The sequence below is a fragment of the Salvelinus alpinus genome, chromosome 10 (genome assembly GCF_045679555.1).
Source record: "Salvelinus alpinus chromosome 10, SLU_Salpinus.1, whole genome shotgun sequence".
In the NCBI taxonomy this organism is placed as follows: domain Eukaryota; kingdom Metazoa; phylum Chordata; class Actinopteri; order Salmoniformes; family Salmonidae; genus Salvelinus; species Salvelinus alpinus.
The window spans coordinates 48954691-48981352 of NC_092095.1; positions in this window are offsets into that span (position 1 = coordinate 48954691).

Below are 26662 nucleotides of genomic sequence, written 5' to 3' on the forward strand. Positions count from 1 at the left end.
CATACTGTTTTGTATATAAAGAAGGACTTTATTGAACAAAATGACCATTCATTGTGTAGCTGGGACTCTTGGGATTGCAAACAGAGGAAGATCTTCAAAGGTAAGTGATTTATTTAATTGCTATTTGTGATTTTGTGACACCTGTGCTGGTTGAAAAAGTATTTTGGTGTGGGGCGCTGTCCTCAGATAATTGCATGGTATGCTTTCGCCATAAAGCCTTTTTGAAATCTGACAACACTGTTGGATTAACAAGAAGTTACGCTTTTAAATGATGTATGACATTTGTATTGTCATGCATGTTTAATATTACGATTTTTTATTTGAATTTCGCACTCTCCAATTTCACCGGATGTTGTCAACTAGTGTTCCGCTACCGGGACGCCTATCCCAGAGAGGTTTTAACTAACCTCCAGATGAGCTTCAATGCCATACAACTCTCCTTCCGTGGCCTCCAACTGCTCTTAAATGCAAGTAAAACTAAATGCATGCTCTTCAACCGATCGCTGCCCGCAACTGCACGCCTGTCCATTATCACTACTCTGAACGGTTCTGACTTAGAATATGTGGACAACTACAAATACCTAGGTGTCTGGTTAGACTGTAAACTCTCCTTCCAGACTCACATTAAGCATCTCCAATCTCTTACTTGCACATTCATCTTCTGTACATCTACCACTCCAGTGTTTAATTGCTATATTGTAATTACTTCGCCACCATGGCTTATTTATTTCCTTACCTTCCTTATCTTGTTTGGGCTGCAATCCCGACACAGGTACACTTATGACAACATCCAGCTCAAGTGCAGGGCGCGAAATTCAAAATCTAGTTTGTTAAAATATTTAACTTTCACACATTAACAAGTCCAATACAGCATATGAAAGGTAGACATCTTGTGAATCAAGCCAACATGTCCGATTTTTAAAATGTTTTACAGGGAAGACAAAATATGTAAATCTATTAGCTAACCACGTCAGCAAAAGACAGCACTTTTCTAACTGCATCAGTTTTTTACTCCGTCACTAGCTATCACTAATTCGACCAAATAAAGATATATATAGCCACTAACCATAAGATGACAGTCTGATAACATATTTATTGTATAGCATATGTTTTTTTTGAAAAATGTGCATATTTATGGTATAAATCATAAATTACATTTCAGCTACAATCAGAAATTGCACCGAAAGCAGCCATAACATTTACAGACACCAACGTCAAATAACTAACTACTCATCATAAAACATATCTGAGAAATACATACTGTGCAGCAATTGAAAGACAGGATTCTTGTGATTCCAGACAATATTTCCGATTTATTAAATGTTTTACAGCGAAAACAAAATGTAGCGCTATGTTAGCATAGCCACAATAGCCAGACACACTTGGGCGCCCGCGACCAGTTGACATGCACGACAGATATATGAAATAACATTATAAATTGGGTCTTACTTTGGCTGATCTTTCATCAGAATGTTGATCAGGGTGTCCTTTGTCCAGATGAGTCGTTGTTTGGAGTCAGGATGGCAACTTTCCCTTCTCACTTAGCATTGGCACTGGTCGACTGGCACGGATTTGTCCAACGTAAAAAAAGTCAGAGAACGGAACACGGCAAAACTCCCGAAAAAAATTCAAATAATCTGATTAAACTATATTGAAAAAACATACATTACGATGATATGGTCTCATTTATCAAATAAAAACCCAGCCGGAGATTGTTCCCGTCCAAAACAGCAGCAAAACAGAACGCAATATCACTCCCAAGTCGCGCACTTCAGACTTCCGGAAATGGTCGGTCACGTCAAAGAAATAGCTCTTATTCAACCTCTGAACAAGATGATCACAAAATTTCTTCTCTCATACCCTCTTGACACCCAGAGCAAGGCGTATGGAGTGTACGTAGGGTCTTACGTATAATGACCATGTATAGGCATAACGTTGAAGCGAGCATAGATTTCTGACATTCTACTTCTTGGTCAGGGAAAGTGCTGCCAAATGACTTCTGTACCACTCAGAGAAAAAATTAGAACGGTTTTAGAAACTAGAGATTGTTTTCTATCCAATATTAATATTAATATGCATATTGTAAGAGCAAAAATTGATTAAGAGGCCGTTTGAAAATTGGCACATATTTTCCAGTTTTTCCAATACGCCCCCTGCAGCCATAACAGGTTATCTTACCTTATTTGCACACCATGTATATAGACGTTTTCTACTGAATTATTGACTGTATGTTTGTTTATTCCATGTGTTGTTGAATGTGTCAAACTGCTTTGCTTTATCTTGGCCAGGTCGCAGTTGTAAATTAGAACTTGTTCTCAACTAGCCTACCTGGTTAAATAAAGGTGAAAAAAAGAAAAAAATGTAAAAAACAACATGATGCTGCCACCCCCGTTCTTCACGGGTGGGAACATGATCTTCGGCTTGCAAGCCTCCCCTTTTTACTTCAAACATAATGATGGTCATTGTGGCCAAACAGTTTAGTTTTTGTTTCATCATTCATCAGAGGACATTTCTCCAAAAAGTACGATCTTTGTCCCCATGTGCAGTTACAAACCGTAGTCTGGCTTTTTTTATGGCGGTTTTGGAGCACTGACCTTTTCAGGTTATGTCGATATAGTTCTCGTTCTACTGTGGATATAGATACTTTTGTACCTGTTTCCTCCAGCATCTTTACAAGAAATTTTGCTGTTGTTCTGGGATTGATTAGCACTTTTCGCACCAAAGTACATTCATCTCTAGGAGACAGAATGCGTCTCCTTCCTGAGCGGTATGACGGCTGCGTGGTCCCATGGTGTTTATACTTGCATACTATTGTTTGTACAGATGAACGAGGTACCTTCAGGCGTTTGGAAATTGCTCCCAAGGATGATTCAGACTTGTGGAGGTCTACACATATTTTTATCAAGCAGAGAGGCACTGAGATTGAAGGTAGGCCTTGAAATACATCCCCAGGTACACCTCCAATTGACTCAAATTATGTCAATTAGCCTATCAGAAGCTTCTAAAGCCATGACATAATTTTTTGAATTTTCCAAGCTGTTTAAAGGCACAGTCAACTTAGTGTATGTAAACTTCTGACCCACTGGAATAGTGATACAGTGAATTATAAGTGAAATAATCTGTCTGTAAACAATTGTTGAAAAATGACTTGTGTCATGCACGAAGTAGATTATTGCCAAACTATTGCCAAAACAATAGTTTGTTAACAAGACATTTGTGGAGTGGTTGAAAAACGAGTTTTAATGACTGCAACCTAAGTGTATGTAAACTTCCGACTTCAACTGTATATACTATTATTTCAATTGTTATTGTTATCTCTTTTTATTGTTTTATTTCACTTTGTCCTGCATTGTTGGAGCTCGGCGCACAACAATTTCCCTGTGTCCTATAATCATATCTGCAACCCTGTACATGTGAATATTAAACTCTCTAACTCTCTAACGATAAATGCTGTTCCAAGGTCTTCTGGCGTCACAGAATTTCGTATGCATTGTTCGTGGAGACAGACATGCTGTACAGTTTGTAGGAAAGGTTACTCGGATCTTCTTGTTCCATGCTTTATTTAGCATTTATCAAGCTCTTGCGCAGCATGTGTATTCTCTTTGTTCACCTAAAGGTTTGTTTTCATAAGCTTATTGTAATTCACCAATTGATCCTGTATGGTTTGGGGAAGTTTGACATAAATGAAACAGATTATTTGTGACATGGGAATATCTCAGTCATTCGCTCATACTGTTTATCAAATGGTTCTCACATCTAGACAATGGCGTGTGTGGAACTCACTGGCACCTCTTTAAGTTAATGCCGGGTGAAGGAATAGATATTTCATGTGCCGAAAAACGGAAACTCCAAAACCAGACATGAAAATTGGGCATATGTAGCCTAATATGACCTCTCTACCGGACTACACTGAGTAGTCAAATGTTGGAATGAAAAGAAAGCCAGAACCTTTGAATAAAGAACTACATTCTTATTGAGGTGGACGAGGGGCTGACAATGACTACCCCTCTCTCCGAGTTGAGCCTGCGAGAGAACCAGACTTGTTCATCCCTTGTTATACTGTTAATGTGTATGATTTAAGGGGATTTATGCACATCTCAATGTGCCTATAAATGATATTATTCATGCACAGGTGCTGCTCTAAGCGGCTCCTGAATGATAATTAAGATAATCTTTTATCTCTCTCTCTCTCTCTCTCTCTCTCTCTCTCTCTCTCTCTCTCTCTCTCTCTCTCTCTCTCTCTCTCTCTCGCTCTCTCGCTCTCTCTCTCTCTCGCTCTCTCGCTCTCTCGCTCTCTCTCTCTCTCTCTCTCTCTCTCTCTCTCTCTCTCTCTCTCTCTCTCTCTCTCTCTCTCTCTCTCTCTCTCTCTCTCTCTCTCTCTCTCTCTCTCTCTCTCTCTCTCTCTCTCTCTCCTTTCTCACGGATCTACTTTGTTCAGCAATAGCTCCTGTGTCAATACCTCGCAAGACGTACGGCGGGCCTTTCCCTTAGCCATTGTCTGATCTTTTTTTTAGCACAAAACCTCCACTAACAAGTGAGACCACATTTATGTTTTCCCCTGAGCCTCACTGTATTCTAAGAAATATGTGCCAAGTTGAATTAAAGTCACCAAAAAAATGTGCGACTGAAAACTTGGTGAGAACGTTCCCCGGGGAACTGAGGAGAAGATGAAGTAGTTTAAATTCTATAACATGAATATAAAGAACTTAGAACACTTCGCATACGATAATCTTTTTTTCTCCTTTTTTCTTGGAAAAGGAATATTATTCGATTTTCAATGGTTTCCAGTGTTTGGGGATATTTATCCATTCATTCAAGCAAGACATTTAGAAGACTTTGAACATAGTGAAAGGAGATCAACTCTAATTTTTGTCTCACTTTCGGGGCATAACAACTGTTTTGTGGGTTACTATTCCGGTTTCTATTCCAAGTTTGGAGTTAGAGCACAATCTTTTGAAAAGCAAAGTTTGAGCAGCGTCTCCTGTTGTTGATCACTTCAAGTCGTAATTCCCAATGGTGGCAACACAGTGCATGGAGGTATGACCTCCTAACTTGACTGGGAGGGAACAGCCTTCTTTATTGGGACATCATGAATTCAAGAATGGCCAGTAAACTCATGCATTTTCCCCCCCAGTGAACACCTGGCACATTGGAATAACCAGAGATTAACCCCAGAAACAGAACCGCGACCTACGAAACAGTCATTTCCACAGTAACTAATAGATGTCCTAGTGTCCCATTATCAATTTTATTTGATGCTATGTACTGTACGGTGAAATAGACTGATAAATGAGATTTTATTAAGCTAAGCCAACTTAATTTAGCCTACCAACTGAACTTGTGTTCCGTCCTTGTTTGGTCTGTTTTGGAATCCTAAGACTGTTTGGTAGAGGGAGAGAGGAATACTGGCTGGCTGCTGGGGAAAACAGTGAGTGATGATTACCGTTGCTTATAGAGTGGATATCCAGCTGTATCATCTTAGCACAGCTCCTTGTTTACAAGAGTCATTTTCAGAGGAAGGCCATATTTAATTCAGTTTTCCTTTGTGTGCAAATGAGTTGTTTTGTTAGTCTTTGGCTTGGTTTGATTTGTGGTGTGTTTTGATGCGATTCTTTTTGGTAACCACATGTTGTCTGGCTAGCTAAGGAAACAGTAAGGCTGGATGGTTGGATGGCTGGATGGCTGGATGGTTGGATGGTTGGATGGCTGGATCGCTGGATGGCTGGATGGTTGGTTGGTTGGTTGGATGGTTGGATAGCTGGATGGTTGGATGGTTGGATGGCTGGATGGTTGGTTCTCCAGCTGGCTTACATTCCCAGGCTACTGTCACATCCTTTGGCCTCAAATAAGCACAGTTCTAAACACACAACACACAACAAAACATTTATACTGCTCCTTTACCGTATGGAGCGTTACACAGAACGTCGACTGGCAATCATTAGAAGCCGTACCAATTTGATACAATTTCAGAATTTCCGTTAATTGTGTAATATCAATGCATCCTCCAAAAGGATCACATTCAAATACATTGTCTTTGTAAACGGATCGAGTTAAAATGACATCTTTGTTTCTAAAACACATAGAAGCAAGGACGGAATTAGAGTAACAATTGTTCTCTCTAAAAGCTTCCTTTCGAAATGACACTAAATGATATATATTTAAACCATGCCTTGTGGCTATGGCATGCCCTGAAATGTCTTTAATAAGGATCGGGGGGCGTTAATGGCTGGTATAGCTCCAGTTTTAAATTAGAAATAACCCACTAGAGCTCTTGACTTATAAAAAAGGTTAGAATTAAATACAATTAATTAATCTCAATTTCCGGTTCTGAATGCATATGGATCTGAGAGTAGTTAGGAAACAGATTATTTTATTTTATTTTAATTGTACTCCCATAGAAACCCATAGTACAAAGACAAAGCAAGTGCTTTACATTTTGCAGTAAGAAACTATTTTGGATTCTCTTATCTCAGCATAAATGTCATTTTGTTCAACCTCTTTATGTCTTAATCTGATTATAACCATAGAAGCTGATAGGTATCTCTAGTTATATTTTTGATCTGTTTCCTATTTGGAGTACGGTAGTTACTGATTGTACATAGTTTGTGCAAGCCTCTTTTGAATGGTCACAGGTGTAGAATTGTTGCCAGAGGGGGACACTCCTTAATGAGCAACAAATCACTATGGAATTTGCAGCGTTCAGCGGAGAAGAGAACTGTGAAATACCCGGTACCTAATTAAGTTATTTCACACCTGTCAACAAAACATTCTGAAAAGCTTTACATCTCAGATGAGGGTATGTGATAAAGGTTTTCCTCTTGCACCTGCTGTTCTATATCATAATAAAATATCTTCAGGAGGCTTGATAAGATGAAGAACAGCCACATCAACGTGCAACTTCTCGGATTATTTTTTAGCAAGGTCAAAGATCAAGATTAAAATACATTAGATGGGAGTACAAAAACACTTGGACAGGATATTCGTTCCTTCACCAAAAAGCCTTTGTTCCTTCAGCAAACCTCAGTCAATTGAGTTCTTAAAGTCACTGGGTCTAAACCTTAACCATACAGGATGTCTCAGACTATTCTTGGCAGGGAAAGGTAAAAATAGAGAAGCTTCATCTGGTTCGAGTCTACGGACTACTTTACTTGGGGGTGGTTTTCCTTTTGTACGCGGGTCCTGGGCTTTTTGATTGAAGCGCAAATGGACCAGGAAATGCAAATAACCCCCATTCTGAAGATGTACAGTGACGTGATTGTGTGGCAGTAGGAATGGCTCGTGGGCTCACCACATTAAAGGCCTTGCAGAGCTACAGACGAGCAGGGACTGGGTTAAGTTAGGGAGACAGAGGAGCTTCAAAGACTCATAGGTTCGCCTTTCACATTGGAAGGGACTAGATGTGCATTTTATTAATAGCGTTCATCATACTGTTGAGTTTTTTTAGGAGGTAACCCTTTCCTTTGTTCTTTAATTGCCATGATATGTTGGCTGGTCGATGGAGGAAAAGCGAGATACTATGTTAAAGCTGAAGAGCAATAAATGATACTTTGATCGGCTATCAGGGAAACAGAGTTCGGGACAGGCATCTTGTCGGATTATAGTTGTTCATGTGCGAAAGAATAGTACTGCAGAGATTCAAAAATGCATGTTTTCTTTTGATTTCATTGTGTATGATATTACTTTTGGGCAGTTGTTTTACTTGTTCGTATTGCTAAAAGTAAAGCCGACATTGTTGGGTCTGGTTTTAGCATAATGTGGTGGACTTCCCTTTGCCTTTCATTCCAAATACCTCAGGACTTCATCTGCATAATCCTACTCCTCTAGCTAAAGGAAGAGAGCATAGCCAGTCTATTCCTTCGCTCCACCTTTTCCTTTCCAGTGTAAGTACAGTAGCCTATGCAAAATAACCTTGCAGATATTTTCCTCCAGATGTAGTGACCTTAGAATCACATGTAGAAGGCCTACATTAGCCTAGATACCATGTGTTCCATAATGTCAACAATATTAGACAGGCAATTCTAATTACTTACGTAATTCTCAACTTTTTTCTTCTTTAAATAAGTATTACTGAAACGTGAAAACACTCAATTATCACAATAATATTGCAGCTTTCAAGTCATCATTTTTATCCTTTGTGATTGAAAAGTTCATCAGTACTTCAGAGGCTGATTAGCATGTTGTTCATTCTCTTGCTGTACACTAAACATATCTCGCTTTTCTCCCTTGTTTTAGAAAAAAAAATCACGATTTAACTGCAGTAATTATTTTCAGTAGACTCTTTCCAATTGGTATTCATGGTCTTTGGAATGGGATGGGCTTGTACTCTGTATACAATCCACCACTGTAAATCCTTGTCAATCCAAAGTCAGTGTTCCATGTTATCAAGCTAACAATAACAAATACACAGCACAAAAGAACCCTAATGAAAATTCTATAATTGACTGTGTTTAGGGAGACTCGGTCATCAGTTCTGGCTTGATTTGAAGACATAATCTGTCTTTGGCTAATGCCAGACCTCTTTACTAGTGGGTACACATGTTAATAAAGTCGTAACCTCTTAGCCTGTTATGCTCATCTAATGTACTTGTAATGATTAGGTTATGAAAGAAGCCGTGCTTTATCATTGTGTTGCACAAGAGTTGACAAATCTTAAGACCTTCAACTGGAAATAATTAGTATCTATTTAAATACTGAATACTGACCATAGTGCTGAGACAGAGCTAAGCCTGTTAGCAAACAAATGTGGTGGTAATTAAACAATTTATCCCCCCTACTGTTAGCTATTGCTTTATCACCTGAAAATTGATTACAATTCTAGGGATTGCAGTATTGGTTGACCACAAAGTTGCCAAATCTCTGCAAAAATAATGAAAAAAAATGCTATTTTTTAACATTTTCATTCAAACAACTGAGAAATACTCTAGTCATTTTTTTGGTCCTTTGATTTTTGTTAATTGTTTCCATGCCAGAACCCAAAGTATCTCAGGGTTTGTAGATCCCACATGAAAACCTGTGCAGACGACACTGCTAAAATTAGTTCAGACAGGCAGGGTGCTTATCGGAATGTTTTTTTTTCTTTTTTCCCCCCTCTCCTCTTTAATTTCTTCACGTAGTTTAACATTAAAAATCAGGTCAACCTTTAAGATTTATGAGAAAAAAATTAATGGTGTGCTATTTTTATGCAGTAGAAAGACTGTTAATTTGGTATGACCTTAGTCAAAGGCGGTGAAACAACAAACTCTTTTACTTCTTCTTCTTCTCAAGACTAAACCCCTGGTCTCCCGTGTCGCTTTCTAAATGAATTGACATGAGTAGAAGGCCTATGCCAATGTTTCTCAAAGTCTTATCTGCAAAACTCAATACATAGGATTGCCTTCTCTCATCAGTATATGAGAGGCTCTATGAAAATAATACTCTTTCATCTAATTTCATAGCATATATTGTTTTGATTAGCATATGTATTACTTGATTGAACATTTTTGAAACTGTAAATACCCTTCAGCTTCTCAGTACTGAGAATATTTAGCCCAATGAATCTAATCATGCATATGTATCGCTATTCCTAAATCTCCCGTGTGCCGATGTCACAGAAGGAACTCTTTCCACAGAGTCAGAATGTTTGGTCACCATGGAACCTTTGAAACCCATCGTGAAGGTTATCGTTCCTTTGAGACTCTTTGCCCCTTCAGACTTTGTCATATGAAAACAGGTGCGTTCCACCCTTTTCCACCGTTTACTCCCTGCATTCGAGCTCACCAGCGAGGTCCCACTGGGATTTCCCTTGACGAGATCAAAACTTTTCACAGGCGAGACCTCGGTGGTTCGTCGTTCAGAGGCCTCCGTTGAAGCGTCCCCACGGGGGATATTGTTTTGTGTTGCAGAGGGAGCCGAGGCCTTGAGGGGTGAAGGTGAATGTTTGGAGCAAGTGACAGAACCTGAACACTTTGTCTTTTGTTCCAGGTTGTTTCTCGCCAGGCCTGTCGGCCTCAACCTGCCTGAACCACATCGCCTCTGACCTGACCTAGCCCTGCGTGGCAGAGAGAGAGAAAAGGGAAAGCAAAATTTTTTTGGGGAAAAAGAGCAAGGATATGGGTTATTCAATGCAAACAAAACTAGGTCGATGTCACCCTACATCTCGTTTTCGACGTAGGTGTGTAATCAACCTTGATGTACACACCGTGGATCAGCCTATTCAGTTAAAACTCAGGATTAAGCATTGGTTACTTCATATGTATTCATCATATAACCATTTCCATGTACGTTTCTCCTATTAGCGTATAATGAGACAATATACAGCTAGTATTACTTTATCTCCATTGCCTGTTCCATTTGGACCCCTTTTTTGTGTGATTTAAAAAAGAAAATCCCCAGGGGCATGAACCTAGTCACAGTTTTACATTGTTATTGGAATGTTAGGAGAAAAGACCCTAACCATGAGGTGGGCCTCATCCTAACATCACAGCAATGTGCTTGTTATGTACTAGGGCGGTGAATCTCGCACATGCATAGCCAAGGGTCACTCTGTTGTTAATGAGGTGTGTATATGCCCCATGGGTAACGAACGGGAGGGAGGGAGAGCCATGCCATGCCAGACAGATTTAGACCAGGGGGCACAGGCCTTGTCTTATCTCTGTGCTTAGCCCAGCAGAAATTAAACGGCCTATAGGTTGGTTGCCTGGCACCACGGTACCATACAACAATGCAAAACATAAACAATAGGGTAAAACACTTTACAGTTGCTTCTGTGGTCCCTAAGAGATCCATGCACTTCAATCTCACATAATGTCTATGTGTTAATAAGCTTCCTCTTTGAGAGATACAAGCCCATTGTTGAGTGAAGACAGTTAATTATGACAGCTCAAAGTGGGGCTGTCTGTCTCACTTCTTCGGAAAGAGCAGGATTATTCATCGCACTGATAAGAAGACGAATGTGGCAAGAAATATTGTTATTTTTCCATTGAATAGAACTGTTATTCTCCTAAATTATGCAGTCAATCTATCCTTGTTTGTTTCTTTAACCCTGTTAAATACTGTATGACAGCACTTTTGGACTCTTTAAGTGAACTGTTTAAGTCAATGGGGGATTAAGATAGGCCTTATTGGACTTCAATTGCCATCGCAATGATTTGTGTTTATAATCTCAAACAAATAAGCTTTAATTTAGTAGTGGTAAACAAAAGTTATTTACAGTCTGTGTTACATTTCAGAAAACAAACTGTGGACTGGATCTGTGATGAAGACATGAAGTTATGCTTAACCATAGCCAAAAAAAAGTCTACACACACTATAATTACCCTACTGTAATTAAAATATTTGTTTGTTATGAAAGTATAGTATTTACAGTCTTAATAACTTATTGCAGACAGTGTTGGGTGTTTCTCTCAAAGAGGCTCCACATGCTGTCATGGGAGTATAATGACAGATCCCAGTGTAAACCAGAGAACTATTGTTGCACTGTTGCAGGGATCAGAAACTCACCCTGCTGTTTGTGTCCTCAACCATTTAATCAAACTGGCATTAGTTTGGTAGTGTAGCTTAAACTTTGCTTACCTCTGAATCTGGAAGCTGGGAAACTCTTCATTTTGTGCTCAGGAGATCTGAATTCATCCCAGAGACTCAGCAAGTAAACGGATCATCAGGACAGATGGGAAATGGGCTTGGAGGAATACTCTTTTTTTCTACCACCTTGCTATTCACACGGATACAGTGCAATCCAATTCAGGCTCATAGGCCATCACACCTGTCTAGAAGACTGGACTAACAAAGAAGATGAGGGAGGAGGAAAACCTCTTTTAGACTCTGCTATAAAAAAAAACAAGAAATGGCCTCACTGTTAACATAATGTTCCACAATACATATTTCTGCAGTTTAATTAATTACAAGTTAATCAATAACAATGCAGTGTTGTGCTGTTTTAGTAGTCTTCCTTTTCTAATCTCACACTTTTACTATGCATTGGAAAGACTGATTCTGTTTCCTAAAACATGTAATGTTGCATGGACAATGTTTTCTGATCAGGTCTATTGTTCATTTCTCCTTTTTCACTCCAACTTTGTGGCAGGTGTGCGGTTCTAACTTGGAGTCGACACCGAATGAGTCCCTCCACCCACCACCATCGCAGTGCTCATTCCAGACTTAGACCACAGGCCTACAGAGTTGGAATGGCTCATATCATAGAGTTAGTTAGAGGACCCAAACCTGTTATATGATGAGTCCTCTAACTAACTCTATGGCTCATACAGACATGCAGTGTCAAGCAGTGCTTTACAATCAAATTTCCCGATGTCAGAACGTTGTTTGGTTGGGTTGTTTAATCCGGACGACAGTCATTTTCCCTCCAGGGATAACCACACTTTGATTAAAAAGCAGCATAGTTGTTTCTAATCCGCCAAGTCAAGCCAAGACAAAGCCCCGGAAGAACACGAGGACAGCCATGACAGTTCACCAACATTCATACAATGATATTAATAAGTGTCATCATTTTTTAATAAGATGAGGTTAGTCAGCTTATTTATCCAACTGTAATGCAAATGATGCCTTTTAGGTCAGGTCTGGACAGACATAACTGTTAGAAATAACAGCATTGTAGCTACATTCGTCCTAGCTCAGCAACTTCCTGTTTTTCTGTTTTTTAATAGTAAGTGTTCTATATAGTCCAGACTTTGGCCACAGAGGAAAACTTAAAGCATTATGTAAACAGTATACATATCTGAACATTGTTCTAAGCAACAACCAGCAGTACATTGTTGAAGCACCCTCCCTGAGGAGGAATGACTGAGGCTGAAACTGAAGAGTAGGATGAGTTGAACTCCGTAGCTGTGTCATGAATAACTATTTGCATTGTAGTATCAACAATTAAGAACCTAAACTGACTTTTTGGGGATTTTGAAAATAACTTACCATATTGTCAGACAAAGATAATAAGCATCATAAAAGAAATGTTGAGGGAGACTTTTTCACGATATAGAGTGCCAGTGCTTCACTCTTCAGTCAGAAACTGATCATCACTGACCTTAAATGCAAGGCAATGCTGTGGCAGGTCATCTTCACATGTACAGTAATATCTCTGTAACAGACTTCTGAGATATGTTGTAGATGGAAGTGTGTTTGTGTATGTTTGTAAGCATTTGTGTATGGTTATTTATGTAGCTGTGGTGAAATAGCTGAAATTCATGATGCAAGCTTGTTGCCTAGAGTGTTTTTCAGCTCATTTTCAAATGGTAATTTGCCTTATCCAAAGCAAACTCACAGAGTGTAAGTAAGTGATTATTTGCATGGCTGACAATCATTCAACATGCCTCCGGTCTTTTTCAAACTGCTCTAGTTGGTCCAGTCTTTGAAAAAAACATGCTTGGAGAGAGAGACCAAAGGCAAAAATGTGAGATGACTTTAAATGCTCCTTTCTTTGAAGTATTCTTTAATTTGTCCCCTTCCATTACAAAAAATACACATAAAATCAAATCGTATTTGTCACATGCGCCATATACAACAGGTGTAGACCTTACTGTGAAATGCTTACTTACATAAATGCCAGCGTTACAATTTGTGATGAAAATTTGTTGTTATTCTTATAACTATTTTGTCATTGTTATTTCACAGGACCACGATTTCAAAAATAAAAAACTTGCTTTCTATCAGAGGAAGTTTTACACCTTAGTTCAATTCGATGTCAATATCAATCTGAAAGGATCTGAAATAGAGGAACACAAAACTGTTTGAGTCCTTCGTTTGGCATGCTCATTCATCAATCAGACATTGACAAGTCGTAATTTAATAAGGACTGACCTGGGCTAGCAGGAAGCCGGGCTGGCAGACAATACAAACTCATTTATCACTGTGGAAGCATGCTGGCATAGAGCTCATTTCTTGGTTTTCACTGTTGGGAGTTAAGGGCTGGGGTTGACCTGTGCCACGATGTTAGAGTGGATATACTGCAGGATTATTCATGTTTACAGGTTAACTTGGATTATTAGACATTGTTAGAGAGAAAAGGTAAGACCACATTTTCTCATGTGGGATTCCAACTAATTCATTTAGTTATTTGGAATGTTGGGGTTCAGGAATGTCTGAATTGGAACTCAGGATAGTGTCTGTAACCATGGCAGAAGGCAGGATATCCTGTTTGAACCATTTCCCCATGCATGTGAAGCACAAAGGTATACCAAGGTACTTTAAGAATTTGATATGATATTTTTTTAGAATAATTTATCAAATCAAGAAGCGCCTGCACCTCTGGGTTTTTATTCATGTCTTAAGGCAGAGTAGGTTGCTGATAACGAGACGAAGTAGTGAGCTGGCATGAAAGTAGAATGGTAAAATGGAAGACAAGCCCAAGGAGTATTACAGTAGGTTATTACAGTCTAGATTGTGGCTATACAGTGCATTCTGAAAGTATTCAGACCACTTGACTTTTCCACATTGTGTTACGTTACAGCCTTATTCTAAAGTGGATTAAATCGTTTTTTTCCCTTGTCTACATTTACACACAATACCCCATAATGACAAAGCAAAAACAGTTTATTTTTATTTTTTTGCAAATGTATTAAAAATAAAAAACAGAAATATCACATTTTACATAAGTATACAGACCCTTTACTCAGTACTTTGTTCAGTACTTTGTTGAAGCACCTTTGGCAGCGATTACAGCCTCGAGTATTCTTGGGTATGACGCTACAAGCTTGGCACACCTGTATTTGGGGAGTTTCTCCCATTCTTCTCTGCAAATCCTCTGAAGCTCTGTCAGATGGGATGGGGAGCGTTGCTGCACAGCTATTTTCAGGTCTCTCCAGAGATGTTCGGTCGGGTTTAAGACCGGGAACCTTCGCCCCAGTCTGAGGTCCTGAGAGCTCTGGAGCAAGTTTTCATCAAGGATCTCTCTGTACTTTGCTCCATTCATCTTTCACTCGATCCTGACTAGTCTCCCAGTCCCTGCCGCTGAAAAACATTCCCACAACATGATGCTGCCACCACCATGCTTCACCGGAGGGATAGTGCCAGGTTTTCTCCAGACGTGATGCTTTACATTCAGGCCAAAGAGTTCAATCTTGGTTTCATCAGACCAGAGAATCTTGTTTCTCATAGTCTGAGATTTCTTTGGGTGCCTGTGCGTTTTACTGAGGAGTGGCTTCCATCTGGCCATAAAGGCCTGATTGGTGGATTGCTGCAGAAATGACTGTCCTTCTGAAAGGTTCTCCCATCTCCACAGAATAACTCTGGAGCTCTTTCAGAGTGAAGATCGGGTTCTTGGTCACCTCCCTGACAAAGGCCCATCTCCCCCGATTGCTCCGTTTGGCCATGCGGCCAGCTTTAGGAAGAGACTGGTGGTTCCAAACTTCTTCCATTTAAGAATGATGGAGGCCACTGTGTTCTTGTGGACCTTCAATGCTGCCAAAAGGCTTTGGTACCCTTCCCCAGATCTGTGCCTCGACACAATCCTGTCTCGGAGTAATACAGACAATTCCATCGACCTCATGGCTTGGTTTTTGCTCTGACATGCACTGTTAACTGTGGGACCTTATGTAGACAGGTGTGTGCCTTTACAAATTATGTCCAATCAACTGAATTACCACAAGTGGACTCCAATCAAGGTGTAGAAACATTTCAAGGATAATCAATGGAAAGTCCATTTTGAGTCTCATAGCAAAGGGTCTGAATACTTATGTAAATAAGGTATTTATGTTTTTTTTTTTTTTATACATTTGCAAAAAAAATCTACAAACCTGTTTTCGCATTGTCATTGTGTTGATTGATGAGGGAAAAAATCTATTTAATACATTTTTGAATAAGTCTGTAACTAAACAAAATGTTGAAAAGCGAAGGGGTCTGAATACTTTCCGAATGCACTCTCGAATGTGCCTTTATGATCCATTGTTCTGCATCGTCTGTTGACATTTCTGAATAAGGGACAACATCACGGTAGATGGCAGAAGGTAGAAGGATTATTTTTGACATTTCTTGTCTTCTAAAACAAAGCAATTGTAACAGTTTAATTTGACTGGACAACTCCTTAGATGACTTTTAGCTTCCTATATAAGATGAAAAGTACACTTATGAACGTGCTCGCTTCAAGCTGCTAACCCCTCTACTCTTTCTCCATTTATATCCAGGAGACTAAATTGCCTCAGGCATAGCTCTAGGTGATCCTGTGTAGACATTACCCTTACTGTAGCCTTCCGCATATATTAGCATATCACTCCTCTTCTATCGTCTGCTCTCCCTGTATTGTCATATATCCTGCCACTCAGTTAAAGATAGATAAAAGAAAGTATTACAGCTTTATGACAATTTCATTTCCAGTGGGTGATTGCTGTACACTATACTGTATACGCTCAATTTCGAAAATATGATCCTTTTATGTCTGTCACACCGTGGTCAGTTTCACCTGTCCTCGTTATTGTCTCCACCCCCTCCAGGTGTCGCTTGTTTCCCCCTGTTTCCTGTCTCTCTGTGCCAGTTTGTCTTGTATGTTTCCAAGTCAACCAGGGGTTTTCCCATTCTCCTGCTTTTTGCATTCTCCTTTTTCTAGTCCTCCCGGTTATGACTCTTGCCTGTGTCTGGACTTTGTACCCGCCTGCCTGACCATTCTGCCTGCCTTGACCACGAACCTGTCTGCCACTCTGTACCTCCTGGACTCTGATCTGGTTTTGACCTTTTTGCCTGACCACGACCATTCTCTTGCCTACCCCTTTGGATTAATTAACATTGTAAGACTCTAACCTGTGTCCCCATTTGGGTCTCGCCTTGTGCCTTGATAATGTCATACAGTGTTCAGTGTTACGTATGCAAATGTGCAAAGAAACATACCATAAAAAGCCATATGTACATGTTTACTGTGTTATCTGGGGATTCTATACATACTGTAGATTCACCTTTTGCCCTTTGTCCAAAGGTCATAGTTTGCTTACCTCCCACACATGCAGTAGCAGCCAGACTGCCATAGCATGTCTCTCTGTTACCAAAACTATGTATAATGTAAAAATTTGTACATAATATGCATATTTCATTATTCTACCATGGTTTTCTCCAGAGACTAGACAGAACAAAAGCAGTGTTCATTATGGGAGTTGCTTTTTCTTCCGTTTCTGTTTTCTTCTTTTCTCTTTCTCTCCCATCTCACAGGGGAACTGAAGGCAAACTGCAATTCACCCAGCATATTTGGACCCTTTAATAAGGATATGAATCGCTTAACTTTTGTCAGACTGATCAGAGTTTGCCCACAGACACCGAGACAGTTTTCTGATTATGATGCCAGAGGAATCAGTAGGAAGAAAGTCCTTTACGAGATGCCATTGGGACACAGCGGAGAGAGTGAACTGTGTTACGATGAGCCACTGATACTATTTGACTGCTGGGGGTTTGGCTGTAATGTAATGGCTGTAATGTGGATTTTAATGTGTTGTAATGATATGCTTTTACATGCAACAAGAGTCTTGATGTTTTCTGTTTGGCTGGCTGGCTGGCAGGCAGAGGATCGGCTGCACTTGAGCAAGGCGCCTTCACCTGTAACACGACAGCGGTAATGAGGATGATGACAGCGTTGATGTGGCGAAGTGACACCTCTGGTGTAATGACAGTTTCGGTATCTCCCCTTCTAACCTGATCGTTAATTAAATAACTTTGTTTACTCTGCTCAGGCAGGCTGTGTAGCTTCATTACATTGGGGTGCATAATGTGGCGCAGTTGACTGAAAGCAGAGCGTTATTACAATGATGAGTCATGATCACTGAGAGTGGTCCGCAGCATTTGGCATCTAGGTTACATGCATTTTAGGTGCTCAAAGTGCAACCAGGCAGGCTCCATGGTCAGTTAGAGCACTAGATGTGAATGTTGAGCCCTGTCTCTGTCTGTGTTCTTGCCTGGCATCTTCTCTCTTCTCCTTCACTCAAAGCCCAACTCTCGCCAGTTCAGTCCAGTGTAAATCAATGGCATTTTTTGATTAGTGAATGCCATGGGGAAGACTTGTGATTATTACCAATAAAGGGAATTGGATCAAATGATTTTTAGACTTTGAAATTTGTGTTTAATCAAATTTGAGATAAAGCCATCAGTGAAATTGCAGTTGATTTATAAATAAGATAATTGGTGGGTGGCATTCCTCCTAAGTAGCTCTCACTGGCACAGAGAGCACAGTTTTATTGCTTAGTCAAACCACCTCATTCAATTTAAAAATGGCCTATTGAGTGGAATTCTCTCCGGACATGCCAGACACTACTATCCGTAATAACTTTCTACAAGTACTTCCTTGTCTACTTTAGACGAGAGAGGATTTGAGCAGTCAGAACTCTATCCTTTACTTTGAGCTCCAATTCATCACCACGAATCTCTCTTCCAGGCCTTTTCATTTGTCTGGTGTGGCTTCTGGCAATAATGGCAGATATGTATAATACGGATGTAAGGCAGTGGCAATAACACCTTCGTTTCACAAACACAAACAAACAATAGTGTCTTTCGTTAAGATAAATAACTCACGGTGAAAGGGGAATTTCCAAATCATACAATAACACAATATGGATACACATTACTGTCCTACTGTACGTGCACCTTTGTTTTGCGTTGTATATTTGTGTCCTTGCTTGTTTGTGTAAGTTCATTTGAGATGTGTGTGTGTGCAGTAGAGTCTGTCTCAAAAACAAGCATCCTTGTTTCCCTTTATATTTGCTCGACAAAATGATTGCTTGTGTTGGTTTCTCTCAGAAGGCTGGGCTGGGCACATCTCATCTTTCCAGCTGCTTTGTGTTCATTTGGAGTAGAGAGTAGGAGGACAGTGACACGAGCGTTAATACTTCACATTCTTCGGACTACCACACAGTGTCTTTGTGAAACCGGGGTCTAGGTAATGTGTTTGTCAGCTGCAGTCTATTACAGTGCATTTCTTGTAGTTTTGAGAAATAACAAATGTTTGAAGTGGGTGGCAATCGACTTCATAACTTTGTTGGCAATTTTTTTTAAACCTTTATTTACCTAGGCAAGTTAGTTGAGAACAAAGTCTTATTTACAATGACGGCCTACCCCAGCCAAACCTGGACGATACTGGGCCAATTGTGCGCCTCCCTATGGGGCTTCCAATCACAACCAGATGTGATACAGCCTGGATTTAAACCAGGGACTGTAGTGTCCCCTCATGCACTGAGATACAGTGCCTTAGACCACTGAGCCACTCGGGAACAGTTCTTGTAATAAGGAAGGAGTCTCCTAACTTGAATTCCACGTCTGACTTAAATTCCAGGCAGAATCCCTATTGACATCAATATCAATGCAAGATTTACAGGAGCACGCAAGTTAAATGCACATATTTCAAGTTAAGATTCAGCCCATATTACATAAACATGTGCATTCACACCACTTGAGTATTTCTCCTGTCTTATCTGGTGTCCTGAATGAATTTAAGTATGAATTTAAGTATGCTCTCTCTAATTCTCTCTCTCTCTCTCTCTCTCTCTCTCTCTCTCTCTCTCTCTCTCTCTCTCTCTCTCTCTCTCTCTCTCTCTCTCTCTCTCTCTCTCTCTCTCTCTCTCTCTCTCTCTCTCTCTCTCTCTCTCTCTCTCTCTCTCTCTCTCTCTCTCTCTCTCTCTCTCTCTCTCTCTCTCTCTCTCTCTCTCTCTCTCTCTCTCTCTCTCTCTCTCTCTCTTCCGAGGACCTGAGCCCTAGGACCATGCCTCAGGACTCCCTGGCCTGATGGCTCCTTGCTGTCCCCAGTCCACCTGGTCGTGCTGCTGCTCCAGTTTCAACTGTTCTGCCTGTGGCTATGGAACCCTGACCTGTTCACTGGACGTGCTACCTTGTCCCAGACCTGCTGTTTTCAACTCTCTAGAGACAGCAGGTGCGGTAGAGATACTCTCAATGATCGGCTATGAAAAGCCAACTGACATTTACTCCTGAGGAGCTGACTTGTTGCACCCTCTACAACCACTGTGAGTATTGTTATCTGACCCTGCTGGTCATCTATGAACATTTGAACATCTTGGCCATGTTCTGTTATAATCTCCACCCGGCACAGCCAGAAGAGGACAGGCCACCCCTCAGAGCCTGGTTCCTCTCTAGGTTTTCCTAGGTTCTGGCCTTTCTATGGAGTTTTTCCCAGTCACCGTGCTTCTGCACCTGCGTTGCTTGCTGTTTGGGGTTTTAGGCTGGGTTTCTGTACAGCACTTTGTGACATCAGCTGATGGCGTTGATAGTCTAAGAATCAAGTTACCTGGGCGGCAACACAGAACATATAATTAATATTCCTATGTTAAAACCCATTTCACGAATACCCTACCTTTTTTTTATTGCTTTTTGACAGATATAGCAGAGCACTACAAACACTTGTCGTTTGAGAACAGTGCTAAGTCTGTTAGCTGTGATTCCTGTGACAGCATCCTTTTCACCATGGGATCCATTTTTGGCACATGTTAATTTGCCCCTGAATAATATCCTTGACTGTAATAGTGAATGAAACACCTTCAGATATTGATTGTAGAGAGGCAAATGAGATCTCCCATTTGCCTGTCTACAGTATGAGACTGCTCTCTGCCTCAGTCAAAAACCAGGTTTCAAGCCCATGGAAAGTCTCAGGCCGGACTGGAGCACTAAGTAGACATCCCTGGTTCTCTGTGTATTCTACCACTCAGTTGGTGTCAGAAGTGAGAGCACCAAGTAGAACTCCCCCATTGTCTGTGTATTCTACCACTCAGTTGGTGTCAGAAGTGAGAGCACCAAGTAGAAATCATCCATTGTCTGTGTATTCTACCACTCAGTTGGTGTCAGAAGTGAGAGCACCAAGTAGAACTCCCCCATTGTCTGTGTATTCTACCACTCAGTTGGTGTCAGAAGTGAGAGCACCAAGTAGAAATCATCCATTGTCTGTGTATTCTACCACTCAGTTGGTGTCAGAAGTGAGAGCACCAAGTAGAAATCGTCCATTGTCTGTGTATTCTACCACTCAGTTGGTGTCAGAAGTGAGAGCACCAAGTAGATATCATCCATTGTCTGTGTATTCTACCACTCAGTTGGTGTCAGAAGTGAGAGCACCAAGTAGAACTCCCCCATTGTCTGTGTATTCTACCACTCAGTTGGTGTCAGAAGTGAGAGCACCAAGTAGAAATCATCCATTGTCTGTGTATTCTACCACTCAGTTGGTGTCAGAAGTGAGAGCACCAAGTATAAACCATCCATTGTCTGTGTATTCTACCACTCAGTTGGTGTCAGAAGTGAGAGCACTAAGTAGAAATCATCCATTGTCTGTGTATTCTACCACTCAGTTGGTGTCAGAAGTGAGAGCACCAAGTAGAAATCATCCATTGTCTGTGTATTCTACCACTCAGTTGGTGTCAGAAGCGAGAGCACCAAGTAGAAATCATCCATTGTCTGTGTATTCTACCACTCAGTTGGTGTCAGAAGTGAGAGCAACAAGTAGAAATCATCCATTGTCTGTGTATTCTACCACTCAGTTGGTGTCAGAAGCGAGAGCACCAAGTAGAAATCCCCCATTGTCTGTGTATTCTACCACTCATTTGGTGTCAGAAGTGAGACCGCTTTCTGTCACTATACACTTGGCGCTCTGTGAGTGAGTTGGCCGGGTCTTCCTATTCCCAGCTGTTTTTGAACCCCCTGGTGCTTGTAGGTGTAAATCACCTGGTAACGTGCACGTCTGAGAGGTATCAGCGGAGAGCAGAGTGGTGGCCTCAGGAGGATTCCTGCTGTGGGGAGATCTACCCGCTCGGCTCAGCACAGGATTACAGGTTTACAGGTCTGGAGCAACACTATGACACTATACTGTACAAGCTGCTTCCAATCCAATTCACCTACTACCTTGCACACGAAGGATTTTAGACACGAGAGACACACGTGCGTGCGTACACGTGCACACACGATCATACACATACACACCGTTCAGGTCAATCCAACGCATTCCAGTCAGCTTTAACCGACAATATTTTATATTAGCTATGATAGCTTTTATCGGACAAACTTTTTGTCAGAGCAAAAGTACGTTGAACATCACAGCATCATTGGGAGGCATGGATCCAATGCCATTAGAATGTAGAATGTATGATGTAGAATGGCGCTGAAAAAGATGGCTGACATTTTACGTGCTCCTAACCAACTGTGATATTTTCTTCGTTTTTTTTGTGTTGTTTGTAAGTTATTTTTTAACTTATTTTGTACACAATGTTGCTGCTACCGTCTCTTATGACCGAAAATAACTTCTGGACATCAGAACAGCGATTACTCACCACAAACTGGTAGAAGCTTTTTCCATTAACGAGTCTGACGAGTCCGACGTGAAGGATATACTGCTCTCCCGGGAACAGGCCCAAATCCCCGTCATTTGCGTGAAGAGAAGATGGAGAAAACGGGGGCGGAGGTCGGGCTGCCTTCTGGGAATTCGTAGGCGAGCGAGTAAACCCCCACTGCCATCCGTTCTATTGGCAAACATGCAAGCATTGGCAAATAAAATCGTTGAGCTACGAGTAAGATTAAACTACCAAGCGATATTAAAAAATGTAATATCTTATGTTTCACCGAGTCGTGGCTGAACGACGACATGAACAACATACAGCTGGCGGGTTTTACACTGTTTCGGCAGGATAGATCAGCAGCCTCTGGTAAGACAAGGGGTGACGGTCTATGTATATTTGTTAACAACAGCTGGTGAATGATATCTAAGGAAGTCTCAAGGTTTTGCTCGCCTGAGGTAGAGTATCTCATGATAAGCTGTAGACTACACTATCTACCAAGATAGTTTTCATCTGTATTTCTCATAGCTGTCTAAATACCACCATAGACCGTTGCTGGCACTAAGACCACACTCAATGAACTGTATACCGCCATAAGCAAACAGGAAAACGCTCATCCAGAGGCGGTGCTTCTAGTGGCCGGGGACTTTAAATCAGGGAAACTTTCGTTCGTTTGACCAAATTTCCCCCTGCATGTTAAATGCGCAACCAGAGGGAAAAAAACTAGACCACCTTTACGCCACACACAGAGACACGTACAAAGCTCTCCCTCACCCACCATTTGGAAAATGTGACCAAAATTCTATTCTCCCGATTCCTGCTTACAAGCAACAATTAAAGGAGGAAGCACCAGTGACTCTGTAAATAATAAAGTGGTCAGACGAAGCAAATGCTAAGCTACAGGACTGTTTTGTTAGCACAGACTCGAATATGTTCCGGGATTCTTCCAATGGCATTGAGGAGTACACCACCTCAGTCACTGGCTTCATCAATAAGTGCATCGATGATGTCGTCTCCACAGCGACTGTGCGTACATACTCCAACCAGAAGCCATGCATTATAGGCCACATCCGCAATGAGCTAAAGGGTAGAGCTGCCGCTTTCAAGGACTCCAACCCAGAAGCTAATAAGAAATTCCGCTATGCCCTCCGACGAACCATCAAACAAGTTAAGCATCAATATAGGACAAAGATCGAATCATACTACACCAGCTCCGACGCAGGTCGGATGTGGCAGGGCTTGCAAACCATTACAGACTACAAAGGGAAGCACAGTCGAGAGCTGCCCAGTGACACGAGCCTACCAGATGAGCTAAATTACTTCTATGCTCGCTTCGAGGCAAGTAACACTGAAACATGCATGAGAGCATCAGCTGTTCCGAATGACTGTGTGATCACTCTCTCCACAGCCGATGTGAGTAAGACCTTTAAACAGGTCAACAATCACAAAGCCGCAGGGCTAGATGGATTACCAGAACGTGTACTCCAAAACATGCGCTGACCAACTGGCAAGTGTCTTCACTGACATTTTCAACCTCTCCCTGTCTGAGTCTGTAATACCAACATGTTTTAAGCAGACCACCACAGTCCCTGTGCCCAAGAACACTAAGGTAACCTGCTTAAAAGGCTACTGACCTGTAGCACTCACATATGTAGCCATGAAGGGATTTGAAAGGCTAGTCATGGCTCACATCAACACCATTATCCCAGAAACTCTAGAACCACTCCAATTTGCATACCTCCCTAACAGATACACAGGTGATGCAATCTCTATTGCACTCCACACTGCCCTTCCCCACCTGGACAAAAGGAACACCTATGTGAGAATGTTATTCATTAACTACAAGTCAGCATTCAACACCATAGTGCCATCAAAGATCGTCACTAAGAGGACCCTGGGACTAAACACCTCCCTCTGCAACTGGATCCTGGACTTCCTGACGGGCCGCCCCCAGGTGGTAAGGGTAGGTAACGACACATTCTGATCCTCAACACAGGGGCCCCTCAGGGGTGCATGCTCAGTCCTCTCCTGTAGTCCCTGTTCACTCATGACTGCATGGCCAGGCACGACTCCAACACCATCATTAAGTTTGCCGATGGCACAACAGTGGTAGGCCTGATTGACAACGACGAGACAGGCTATAGGGAGGAGGTCAGAGACCTGGCCGTGTGATGCCAGGACAACAACCTCTCCCTCAACGTGATCAAAACAAAGAAGATGATTGTGGACTACAGGAAAAAGAGGACCGAGCACGCCGCCATTCTCATCAACGGGGCTGTAGTGGAGCAGGTTGAGAGCTTCAAGTTCCTTGGTGTCCACATCACCAACAAACTAACATGGTCCAAACACCAAGACAGTCGTGAAGAAAGCACGATAAAACGTATTCCCCTCAGGGTACTGAAAAGATTTGGAATGGGTCCTCAGATCGTCAAAAGGTTCTACAGCTGCACCCTCGAGAGCATCCTGACTGGTTGCATCACTGCCTGGTATGGCAACTGCTCGGCCTCTGACCGCAAGGCACTACAGAGGGTAGTGCGTACAGCCCAGTACATCCTTGGGGCCAAGCTTCCTGCCAACCAGGACCTCTATACCAGGCAGTGTCAGAGGAAGACCCTAAAAATTGTCAAACACTCCAGCCGCCCTAGTCATAGACTGTTCTCTTGGCTACTGCACAGAAGCGATACCGGAGCACCAAGTCTAGGTCCAAGAGGCTTCTAAACAGCTTCTACCGCCAAGCCTTAATACTCCTGAACATCTAATCAAATGGCCACCCAGACTATTTGCATTGCCCCTCCCTCTTTTACACCGCTGCTACTTTCTGTTGTTATCATCTATGCATAGTCACTTTAACTCTACCTACATGTACCTATTACCTCAACTAACATGTTCCCCCACACATTGACTCTGTACCGGTACCCCCCCTGTATATAGTCTCGCTATTGTTATTTTACTGCTGCTCTTAATTACTTGTTACTTGTATTTCTTATTCTTATTTGTATTTTATTTAAACTGTATTATTGGTTAGGGGCTCGAAACTAAGCATTTCACTGTAAGGTCGTTGTATTCGACACATGTGACTAATAAAATTTGATTTGAAAATGTGATTTCATTTGAGCCAAAGGTACGTGCTCAGATCCCTCCTGTACTCCCTGTTTGCTCATGACTGCACGGCTAGGCATGACTCCAACACCATCATTAAGTTTGCCGATGACATAACAGTTGTTGGCCTGATCACCGACAATGACAAGACAGCCTATAGGGAGGAGGTCAGAGAAGTGGTTGTGTGGTGCCAGGACAACAACCTCTCTACACTTGTTGCATTCGGCGCATGTGACAAATAACATTTGATTTGATTTGATTCCATTAGCGAGCTGGATAAACACTGCTTTCACATTACAATTTGAAACTTGCTTTAGAGTTTTTTTTTTCTTATATTAAGGGGAGAAGTTTGAAGTGTTTGAGAAAAAGGAACCTTAACAAAGTTAATTGGAATGAATCCTCCACACAACAGGCAATTATGTTACTGAAGACGGACAATACTTGCTGAAAAAGTGAATATCTTAGCACGACTCAATGTTTAATTTTCAAGAGTGTTTGGACTGTTTTGGCAGTTTTATCAGCAATGGGTCTAATTATTCCTATCTTATAGGAATATATTACAGATGCACTTTTTATTCACTGATTTACATTGTGTGCTAAAGCTGCCTTCATGAAGAAAAATCATAATATGTAGCTAATGTCCTACCAAAAGTAGGAAATTAAACTAGAGTAACAATCTTAAAAGTTGCATGACCTACCCTCATCTAGATCTGGCTAATGTGTTTTTTCCAACAGAAAGTTATTTAATACCCACTCCCATTCATTACCTGTTATGGACATTCCTCCCTCCAGATATGACTTTGAAAGACTATCTGTGAGATCTAATTAGAATGAACATATCCTCTTTAGAATTGTCAGCTCTCTCTCACCTCAAGCCTGGGAAAAGTATTGAATTTCAAATAGCCCTCTGCGAAATGGCCGATGTAGACGTGCAACTTTGTACTGACCTTAAGAGAATTACCATGACGTGTGTAAAATGACTTGATGTGTGGATTAGGGAGGGACACAGGCACTGAATAACTGTGCCACTTTGGCTCGCTGTTTTCCCTTTTTGAAATGATACTTGGAAAGGTTATTTTACTCAGCCCAGCATGCAGCCAGTAAACATCACAATCCATCAGAAATAGTCTCGGGGAAAAGGATGGTTTGTTTTCACACTTAAAGGAGACATGAAAAAGAGTGTCCTTAACTTAATCACCACCTTGTTTTACCACATTTGCATATATTTGCATATTAATTGGACTGCAGATTAAAATTGGTTTTGTAATTTTAATTAAGTGTCCACAAAGGTATATGATTAGAACTGTTTAAAATACAGTCTGACATAACTAGAAGCAAAGGCTTTG